Here is an 11648-nt window from a genome sequence, read left to right as displayed (position 1 = left end):
CAAAACAAAACCCCAATGGGGACTTTTCCATACCCTGTTCTAGGTCCTTGACCAAACTGAATCCAGTACATGGACAGGAGATGATGAAGGTGTACTTTTGTTCTTTTCTCATTTCACTGTTTTCATAGAGTAAAAGATTTGACTTTTCTTTCCGTTACTTGTCTTCTAGAGATGCTAAGGCAGGCTTTACCTTTTTGTCTGTCATTGGTCTTTATGTTTTTTATTATCAGAGCTATCTAAAATCAACCATATATGTCATAAGAGCATTTTGGGTAAATGATTTATAACACTTTCTTGAGATGGCTTCAGTAGCCTTCTTCAACTACATCTCCTGGCATTTTTAATAAGCCTCTTAATAGATTCTGTCATCCCCATCTGTTTTGATTTAAGGTTGATTATTACAGACACGCCGCGCTGCAAAAAGCCACCTGATCACGTCAGTAGTGTGTTATGCATGCATTCAACTCCAGGTGTTTTCAGGGAAGAATCATGAAGCCGATCCTGTTAAATCATATCCCTTTTATTAGGTCTCTCCTGGTGGATTACGTAGAACTTTGGAAAATTAAACATTAGACATGTTCATAGAAAATCATGTCACTGATTTTTAAAGCCAGCTCAGTTTAACCTGCCACTGATTGCCTAATCAGCGCTTCTCTGACTGTATCCCGAGGGAAAATATATTGAACGCAGCAGAAGGTTAAGGCAGAGGAGCTGGGCTAGATTGGGAAGCAGCCAACCAGATGGGGAGGGTCCAAAGATCTGATGCCTCCAGGCGAGCAGCGCCAAGCTGAGCTGGTTAGTCTCCTTTTATTGCGGATGAACACCACACACATGTCGTGAATGCTCCCTAGGCTGGCTGCAGCTACCAGGCAGACCCGGGAGCTGAGAATAGAGGAATACCTGCCCAAGCAACTCATTCTGCACGGCAGCCGACGAGACAGCGATTTTCCTGTGCTGGAATGTGCCCATCCAAAGGTATCACTTCCTTTTCATTGAGTTTCTGTATTTCTTAAGAATTACGGAGAGCAGAGATGCTGATTCTGGAGGAAGACCACTGCTTTCTAGTAATGCTTTGTTCCTGTTCTCAGGCTAAGTGCCAGCTTTAAAATGGTTAACCTCTAGGGGAGAAACTAAGCAGAATAAAGGAACACTTTACATTGCTTAAGCTGACTGTGCACAGACAGACCTTTTGTGAGGATGGATTCTTTGTTACTCTTGCTATTGTTCGGAAGGTAAACTGGTTACAAATGCAGCTTTCAACCTTCACATTCTGCTACCTTGATAACTAAGGAGACCTGGGGGAAGCCCTGGGGAGGGGGTGGAGGGTCTAGTATCTCAAAGGTTGCTGCAATTTATCAGCCTCAGAGAGAAAAGGCCAAATTGCTGATCAAAGGTAGAGAAAGAGCATTTGGTTGGTATGAGGATTCTTCTGTACTTAGGACACAAGTTTTACAAAAAATGAACACTGCATATTTTCACTGTGCTTAATAATTAAGATGCCTTAATTATCATTTATAACTGACAGCTGGTGTGCTCGTCCAACAGTCATCAGCGTGTTAGGCGCTCTTGTTTCAGTTGCCAAGGTAATTGGAAGGATAATTTAATATGTTAGAGTAACAAAAGACCCATGAGAAACATATTGCATTAGGTGAGGCATGAGATTGCTTTGTGGAGCGTTTATTTCCGAGAGTGAGTTCCTTCTTTTGTCTCTTGGCCCCATCAATTATCTGTTAGAAGGAATAGCTTTACCAGGGACTTTCATCATGTACCATACAGTTAAACTGACACAGTTGTTTCCTCTATACAGTAGGCAAGATTCCGTTTCTAAGACATTAAATTGTTAGTCATATGGAAAGATTTCCCTGGGAAGTTGTTCATTATCCTCTGTGGGACAAGTGACATCGCACATCACTGGGTTATGAATGATGGCTTGAGTGAAGTGGAGACAAAGTGTTTTCTCGGGGAGCAGAAGTGAATGCAAAGAGTGCTCTGCTTCATTTCCTAGTGACCTCTAAGAAACATGGCCCATAGAAATGTTAAATGTCACAGTAAATTATCAGGGCTAATATTTCGTGGTATATTTGTGGAAGCTCTTAGAAGTCATGCAGATGCTTTGTGTAGTTACTTTTTTTTAAAAGAAGGGACCTATTAAGGCATTGATTATAGTTCTAAATTGCTAGGCTGGTGATATTGGTTCTTTTTTTTTTTTGAGATGGAGTTTTGCTCTTGTTGGTCAGGCTGGAGTGCAATGGCAAGGTCTCTGCTCACTGCCACTTACCTGGTTCAAGCGATTCTCCTGCCTCAGCCTCCTGAGTAGCTGGGATTACAGGTGCCTGCCTCCACATCCTGCTAATTTTTGTATTTTTTAGTAGAGATGGGGTTTCACCATGTTGGCCACTCTTGTCTCAAACTCCTGACCTCATGATCTGCCTGCCTTGGCCTCCCAAAGTGCTGGGATTACAGGTGTGAGCCACTGCGCCCAGCCTGGCATTATCTCTCTTTAATAGCCAACATTTGAAAATAACGAGCGCGAAACAATAAGAGATGCTTCATTTAATCATTCATTATTCATTTGTTTACTAATGATGGTCTGGCGAGTGAAAATACACTTTGCCTCTGTGGCATCATCGATTATGCTGGCATATGATACAATTTGTGATTTTGTTTCTCAAAATATTTACAATGTACATAATTATATTTGTAAAATATTATAAGCAAGTAAGATGAAAATGTACATCTAATATTTAAAAAGCCATTTATTTACATGTAATATAACTCACATCAAAATAATACAAAATTAAAATTCAAACTTTTAAGATTTAAAAATCAACTGTGAGATAAAAATAAGATTTTTAAAATGTATGTGAGCTTATTGTCTTACTTATTTCTATGTTTAAAAGGCATTGCTTTTGAGAAGGTGAATTAACCCATGAATCAATGGTCACAGGGACTGTTAGCAACCTCAGTGAACGGCAATGGGAATGTAGAGTGGGTATTATTCTGCAGAAGAGAATACAGAAGGAGAATATCGTGGACTGTAAGAAGTGTCCTTATACCTGAGATATATAAAATCTATTTCTAGTAAAGCAAGAATAAAAAGAACAGGCAGATTATAATCTTTAAAAATAAAGTTAGCATCAATAAAACATTTCAGGACAGCAAGAGATGAGGTAACTTAGGGAATGGATTAAAGCAAAAGAAAGGCTGTCTCCCTCAAGGATGTCCTCCAGGCATGAGATAATGGACCAAGGCTGGCCTTGGACACACACAGACCTGGCAGAAAGCCCAGCTCTGCGCCTACTCCCTGCCCGCACCGGGTAGATGGGCCCTACTTGGGCGGCTTATGTGAGTTGTAAGAAATCCACATAATTATAAGCAGTTCACATAAATACAAGAAGGGTGTAATTATAAAGGTGTGATAAAATCGATTCCCACCTCACTGGGGATGATGGAGTTGACATGATTACTCCTGAGAAGAAGGCCTGGCTATGGCGGCAGCAACAGAAAGGCCCTTATTAGTGTCTTCATCTCTGTCCTCACTCTCTCCAGTCTCTTTCATCTCTCAGCTGACATTGAGACTTCTACCTTTTGAGAGTATTGCCTTGGATTTAATTCTTTGAAGCCTATTCAAATGCAAACAGCCTTGGGAAGTACACTTGAACACATGATCCCACCTTGGTGTCCTGGTGGGATGTGAGCATGGAGGCTGGTGGGGAATGCTCAGTAGAAGAGAGATTTTTCAAAAGGAAGGATGGGAATACTGGACCAAAATGATGCCAATGAGAGAGGAAGGGCTGATTGGAGTCTGGGAAACATATATACATATATATATATATACATTTTATTTTTCTGTCCCCCAGGCTGGAGTGCAGTGGCGCGATCTTGGCTCACTGCAACCTCCGCCACCCGGGTTCAAAGGATTCTCCTGCATCAGCCTCCCTAGTAGTTGGGATTCAGGTGTGTGCCACTGCACCTGGCTGATTTTTGTATTTTTAGTAGAGACGAGGTTTCACTATGTTGGCCAGGCTGGTCTTGAACTCCTGACCTCAGGTGATCCACCTGCCTCGGCCTCCAAGAGTGCTGGGATTACAGGCGTGAGCCACTGTGCCCAGCCTGAGAAACATTTAAAGAGATCAGTGTAACTTAATAAACGCCCACAGGGAGACCAGGCTGACTAGGAACCTACAGGTGAGCTGTGGGCCAAAATGAAGTTCGAAGCTCAGGCTGCAACCTTAATGGGAACGTGACACACACACATTTTCTTTTTCTTGGCCACCTGTGAGGATGTTTGCTATGAGTGGTGACTCATGCTGTTTGTAGGAAGAATTTGTTTATTGGTTTGAAGGGGAATAAACTAGAGGAAAAAGAAATCAAATGTAAGGGACAGAACAACATTTTTTATTTTTTGCCAGGAGAAGGCAAAATGTGAGGAGATAATGTGAGGAATGGCTTGCTTCCAAATTAATGCTGTCTGCATACATGCTCGACTTCGATCTCAACAAAGAATGATACAGCCCCTGAGCAGGAATAATTTTCAAATTTGTGCAACTCTCCAGACTCTCCCTATTCAAGGGAACTGCACTGCATGCCTTGATTTTCTCAGACTTGACATGAATCTCATATACTCCCACCTTTAGGACTTAGGAGTGATTAAATCTAGAGAGGGTTGCATGCCACTTGAGGACCAAATACTCAGGGCACTGCCCAGGCATGGGCAATGGGAGGGCCCCAATGTTCTCAGGTGACCTCTACCCACTGGCCCAGGCCTCAGTACCACCTTTAATCCCACGGAAATACAAGCACCTGGGTGAAGTGACACTATAAAAAGCTATTTTGCTGGACTTGGTGGCTCACACCTGTAATCCCAGCACTTCGGGAGGCCGAGGCTGGTTTATCACTTGAGGTCAGGAGTTCGAGACCAGCCTGGCCAACACGGTGAAACCCTGTCTCTACTAAAAACACGACAAAAATTAGCCAGAAGTGGTGGCATGTGCCTGTAATCCCAGCTACTCAGGAGGCTGAGGCAGGAGGATGGCTTCAGCCTGGGAGGTGGAGGTTGCAGTGAGCTGAGATCTTGCCACTGCACTCCAGCCTGGTGACAGAGTGAGACTCTATCTAAAAAAAAGAAGAAGAAGCTATTTTAACTTTCTTCTACCACTTTTGATATTCTGCCATCTTTTTATAATTTGGGGGATGTTTGTTTCCTTTACCATATTGGAATTCTTCCAAAAAAAGAATAGAGTTGGTCTTCTAATTTATGATTGCCTAGCTAGCAAAATGCCTGTCACATAGAAAATATTGCATAAGTATTTGTTTAACTCACTAACACGATTTATTTCCCAAGAAGCTCACTGATGCATGCACATTGAGCTACCAAGCTGCCTAAGTTACACAAAGGGAAAAGTGGCCAAATTAATAGTCTCAATTTGACTTCACAATACAATCTGCAAATTAGGAAAATGTACCTTTGTTCAGCATCTCTCAGCAAACTTAGGTCAGTGGATCCTGGCACCTTATGGTACTGCTGATACCAGGGAATTGTGTTTATGCCCAAGCAAGTCTGACAAGTCCACACTGATAAAATAGCAGGTTACTCTCATTCATTAGTGTAGGAGCCAAATCCAGAACGTGCAATGGCAGGGAGGGCTGTTGAGAACAGGTGCAAAGGACACCAGAAGTGTCTGCCACCTACTGGGAAGTGGGGGTTGGTTTCTAAGAGGGATGAAGGACAGAGATGACAGGGCGGCAGTACCAGGGCAGTGAGCTGGGCCAGAGAAAGGACCTCTATTATGAGGCAGGGTGATGGATCCCACGCTAGTCTTCAGAGAACACAGCCATTTGTCAGACATGAGAGGTGTGGTCCTGTTTTACCTTCCACAATTTCTTAAACTCCTCTCACGTCTTTTCAAAATGCTTGTATGATCTGAGAAAGGAAGCCAAGTGTATGTTTTCCCTGATGTGCCCGAAGTGGTAGCATGATGGTACATACCTGTTAACAGCTGGGACTGGGACTGTGTGATTCTAAATCCTGTTAAGGCAGGTAATGAAAAACAATGAAGTTGTTCTGCGCTGGAAGGATTCCAGAAACATTTGTCTTGTTTTGTTGAGTATGATGTCATTGAGGGATCATTTGCAGGTAGCATCTGGGTTTCTGATCTGTGCGTCAATCCGTCTTACATTCCATCCTTCCTTCCTTGCTTTAAACTCTGTCAGTATTTTTCCTAGCAGTGGCACAGGGGAAATACTGATAGGGGTTCATTCAGTGAACATTCAGCTTCCTCTGGAACCATCTGGGAACCCTATTCCATTCCTACTCTGTTCACAGAGACATCCAAGTTCCTTCCCCCAACCCCAAAAGAACAGATATCCACTGTGAAGGCCATAGTGTGATTTCCAAAGTGTCTCTCTAAGGAGTATTCAGCCTGTTAGAGGAAAAAAGGACAACATTGTTAAAACAGAGACTCTCAACAAGTCCAAATGTGTGTTAAATATTAAAATATTGTTCCCAGCATGGTCTTGTATTAAGGCTCCAAATATGCATTTTAAAAAGTCATTGCTGGAGTCCTGGAAGGGGCATCGATCACTCCTGAGTACACGTGAATTCTAGGTAAATGTTTGAATAAAGAATCTCTGTGAGGTAACTTCCGAAAATTGCCTCCAAACCCTCAACCTGCACAGAATATAGAGGTTCTCTAAACCTCTCTGGTCTCCTCTTCCATCAACTGTGGCCAAACCATGACCATGACCTTCTCCCCAGACTGCAGCCTCTCGGAGATTTTATACTTCATCTGCCTCTAATTCCATTGTATTCATCAGGTCTAGGATTACTTCCTAATTCACTATCAAAAATTGCTCGAGTGTTGAGCTGTAGCCCAATGTTACTTTAAAAATTCATTCTCAAAATATTCTTCTTTTTTTTTTTGAGACAGTCTTGCTCATTGCCCAGGGTGGAGTGCAGTGGCATGATCTCGGCTCCCTGCAACCTCCGCCTTCCAGGTTCAAACGATTCTCCTGCCTCAGCCTCCCAAGCAACTGGGATTACACATGCCTGCCACCACACCTAGCTAATTTTTATATTTTTAGTAGAGTCGGGTTTCACCATGTTGGCCAGGCTGGTTTCAAACTCTGGACCTCATGATCTGCCCACCTTGGACTCCCAAAGTGCTGGGACTACAGGCGTGAGCCACCGTGTCCGGCCTCAATATATTCTTCATAGGACCAGTTACCAGTTGTAGCAGAAACTCTTTGTTCTTCTCTTCCCCCCTTCCTCTTGGCCTCCAGTTATCATGGTAAGCTGGTGCACCCTTGATTCCTTGAGTGTCGCCTGATGAAATGTCAGTGAGCACCGTGAGGATGCTGGTGCCAGTAACACTTCCCAAATAGGTCTCAGATGCAGCAGTTTCTTTGAATTTCATACTGTATTTGTTTAGACTCCTACGTCTCTCACCAGACAACTGCTCTAGGTTTTAATGGGCTTTTCTGCTTGTAAGACTCTTTCTTCTTTCATCTATTATCCACACTACTGCACAGTTATGATTGTTAAAATTCAATTTTTTAACACTATTCCTTCCCTTAAAACATGTCAAGAGTGTCACTCCTCACTCTGCCCCCACTCCCTTAGTCTCATCTCTTCCAAAGTGTGGTTGCAATCACGTGGACTTTAGTTAAAATCCTGACTGCTCCATTTTAGTAGTTGATGACTTGATTTTTATGTGGATAAAGTGGGACTGGTATCTATCTATGTTGCATTTTACTTGAGGTTTAAATAATGAACGTCAGGTATCTAAGAGGCTGTCTGTTTCAGAGCAGACACTGACAAAGCTGGAAACAGTTCTTTCTGCTCAGGTCCAGTCCAGATTCAATACTGGGTGTGCCATCAAAGAGACTTTCATTCTCTGACACCTGCCTACCTTAGCAACCTCCTGCTCCTCCCAGCCCACCGCTTCATCCTGCAATTGTATTCTTTAGCCATACTTGGAATTCTCAAACATCACGTGTGGTTTAGTCTGCATTCCTCAATGTTTGCCATTCTATGTGCTGTTTCGTCAATATGCAATATGGCATCCCTCCTCAATCCCCTCCCATTTCCTGGAAATGTCTTGTGCATCATTGAACACACAGATAAAGAGCACTGTTTCTTCGCGGTGATAATTCTTTATCATAACTCTTCAAACATTTGATAATCCTTTCTATGTGCCAGGAGCTCTTTTAGGTGTTTTAAACATTTTATCTAATTCAGTATTGGTCACCTTTCACCTTACAAGAAAAAGACATGTAATGTTTTTAATTAAAATGAAGTAACAAAGAAAAAAATAATAATTTAATATTGAAATTCATAGCCTGGCGCAGTGGCTCACGCCTGTAATCCCAGCACTTTGGGAGGCCGAGGTGGGTAGATCACCTGAGGTCAGGAGTTTGAGACCAGTCTGGCCAACATGGTGAAACCCTGTCTCTACTAAAAATACAAAAATTATCCGGGAGTGGTGGCAGGCACCTGTAATCCCAGCTACTTGGGAGGCTGAGGCAGGAGAATTGCTTGAACCCAGGAGGCAGAGGTTGCAGTGAGCTAAGACTGTGCCACTGCACTCCAGTCTGGGCAATGGAGCAAGACTCTATCTCAAAAAAAAAAAAAAAAAAAATTGAAATTCATTATTCTCCTAATCACAATATATTGTCTTCTCCATTACATTTATGAACTATTGGAGTGTGGAAACCAGTGATTATCATAGCTTGAATGGATGAATGAACAGAAAGATGGATAGAAGAAAATTGGGAGGGCTAATGTGTATTACGGGAGGTGAAACTGTTCCCTGAGATGGCCGATATTTTAGGAAGGGAATGATAACAAAGCCCAGAAATGCCTGAAAAGATGCTTTGTAAACAAATAAATAAAAGCAAAGCAAACCAAGCTTAAATCAGGATGGTCTGCTGCAGATTGGAGAGGTTCAGGTAAGCTAGATGGCCTGACAGGAAACTAAGAACTGAGAGAAGCTACATCAGAGGATTTCTGAAGGAACAGTCTAGCACTGCACTAAGAATGGGCTTCACTTCCTACAGAAATGAGCCAGAGTAGCCTAGATGGAAAACAACAACAACAAAAAACATGGATTAAAAAAAGAACCAGCCTCTTGAGGCATTCATAATATATTTGACTAGCACTTCCTTAGTGCCAGGTTCCATGCTAAGCACATTACATGAATTGACTCATTTGAACTTCCCTTAAAAATCTCAAGAGGGCGGGGCATAGTGGCTCACACCTGTAATCCCAGCACTTTGGGAGGCTGAGGCAGGCAGATCACCTGAGGTCAGGAGTTCAAGACCAGCCTGGCCAACATGGCGAAACCTCGTTTCTGCTAAAAATACAAAAATTACCTGGATGTGGTGACATGCACCTGTAATTCCAGCTACTTGGAGGCTGAGACAGGAGAATCGCTTGAGCCCAGGAGGCGGAGGTTGCAATCAGCTGAGACCATGCCATTGCACTCCAGCCTGGGCAACAAGAGCAAAACTCCATCTCAAAAAGAAAAAAAAAAAAAAAAAAACAGATAAAAGAGATTTTGTAATCCCCATTGTGTATCTGAGATGATAGAACTGTAGCCGAACTAGTATAAGATCACAGAGGTAGCAATTAGAAGGTTGGGTTGGAACCCAGGTTTGCCTCACTTTTGTCCTTTATGGCTCTGCAGTTCTGTCCTTCTAAGGATACTGTGGGAGATGGTCTGGGCTTAGAAAAAAAAGTGAATTAACCTAGGAAGAAAAGACCTCACATCACCTCCAAAGTTTGACACTAGAGGAAAATCAAGAAATGAAAAGCCCAGGAAATTAAAATATGAGAAGAAACAGGCTTCCATTCCCTGCTAAACTCATTGAGGATTGTGAGATTTCCCTGACTATAGTGCAGATCCCCTGAGAGTCCCATTACTGTGACAGGGAGATTGCTGTGGACACTGAAGACTAACCAAATGCATGGGTTGCATTTTTTCTGGATGAGGGGTAGGGAGAGGATGGGGAAGGAATTCAAGAAAACTGAAAGGGGAAAAGCTATAAATGCCAGGGCCGTGAACTGTGGAGACAAAAATCCTCCTTTTTCCCTTGACTCCATTTTACCCTGGATATGTAATTGTTGGGGAATGGAGTAGAAATTGATGGGAGGAGGTGACAGCACCAAGTCAGGGGTCAGGTACCCATCTGTGGGGTACACCCAGGGAGAGGTTTGGTTGTATGACCCTAGCACACATAGTCATGGATGAAAGACAGTTTCTGGAATCAGAGAGCAATCTGACAGTTCATAATTTTGCATTTTATTTAATTGAATTAAGCATGTTTATCTGTTCAATGAAATAAAAAGCCAACTGAAGGTTTTATTGTCTTATTTGGCACTTTAATTGAAAGATATGTGCTGTAAAATATGTTCTATTTACAAAATTAGGTTCAGATGTACATTAAGTGTTGAATTTATTTCATTGCTATATTTTGAAAAGACTGAGTTCATTTAGAGGAGAAGTAGGGTGGGTGAGAGGATGGAAGGAGGTTTGCTTGTTTGTTTGTTTAATTGACTTTGTATTTCCTTTGCTGATGTTTTGATTAGAACACTACAAAGAAAATATATTTGGAGGCAAAAATGGGCAAGAAGTATCATACACTGATTTTTCTGGAATTCATGTCTATGTCTAACTCTCATCTCTAGTTATAAGCTTCATCCATTTTCAGATTCTTTCAGATGCTAACCTTACAAAACATATTTGTAGGCTTGTTGCTTTTTCCAACCCATTCCTGTTTCTTCTATTCTCACCATTGCCTTCACTCACACTCACATTTTTTTTGGTTCCAATTATGACAATAACCTTGTGACAGACTTCTAGGCCCGCCTCCTCCAACTTCTACATACTTGACAGAGTTGGCTTTCAAAAACACACATTTACTTATGTTCTCTTTTTCCTTTTCTTCTTGTTTTTCCCTTTTTTTCTTTCCCACATCCTATGGGTGCTGTACAGATGTTGTAACAAGGTCTGAGGGAGGCACATGTCAGACATGTGCATAGAAACACAATCATCACACTCATCAACCCCAAAAGGATCACTTCCTCATGTGAGTAACTTTCTTAAACTTTTTAAAGATAGCTCTTTGTTCTCAGAAGAAGGTCCAGCTTTGCTCACGGATTACAAAGTCTTGACCATCTCTCAACCTGCGAGCTCCCAACAGCCTCTGCCCCATTGCCGTGTAGCTGCCAAACACGTGGTGTTTCTCCATCACCCTTGCCTTTCTGACTGCTGCTGCTGCTTCCTGGAACATCATTCCCTACCCCTCCATCCCATCAGTCACTTTTTACTCCGGCCCGAAGGCCTCCATTTCCAGGCGCGTGGCACATCTCACAGCAAGCGCCTGCCCACACGCTCAGCCAGCATGGATCAGATATCTGTCCTCTCCGCTCATTCAGCACCTGCTTGTGTTTCTAACACATCAACCATTTTTCATTTATGTTTGCCTGATTCTCAAGAAATGTTTGTTGAGTGAATAATGACAAAAACAAGAATTCCTAAAATGAAAATGGCAAAGAACATATATTTCCTATAGGAATATAATCAGTGGAACACTAGAAGAGGATCTGTAGAGGAAATCCAGTTTTCTTCCTAAAGGTTTACCAAAAT

At 42.3% G+C, this 11648-nt stretch overlaps 1 non-coding gene across 1 annotated transcript; it reads right to left on the bottom strand.

Annotated features, from left to right (window-relative positions):
• Positions 1-10973: 10973 nt before the first annotated feature.
• On the bottom strand, positions 10974-11077 carry LOC117086551. Its single transcript, XR_004438445.1, has one exon. It is a non-coding gene; the product is annotated as a small nucleolar RNA U13 (small nucleolar RNA).
• Between the last annotated feature and the right edge of the window lie 571 nt (positions 11078-11648).

This window comes from Trachypithecus francoisi, unplaced genomic scaffold (genome assembly GCF_009764315.1).
Source record: "Trachypithecus francoisi isolate TF-2019V2 unplaced genomic scaffold, Tfra_2.0 Lachesis_group1, whole genome shotgun sequence".
Classification (NCBI taxonomy): Eukaryota; Metazoa; Chordata; class Mammalia; order Primates; family Cercopithecidae; genus Trachypithecus; species Trachypithecus francoisi.
The sequence above is the reverse complement of the archived record's forward strand: the minus strand, read 5'-3'. Positions and strand labels throughout refer to the sequence as shown.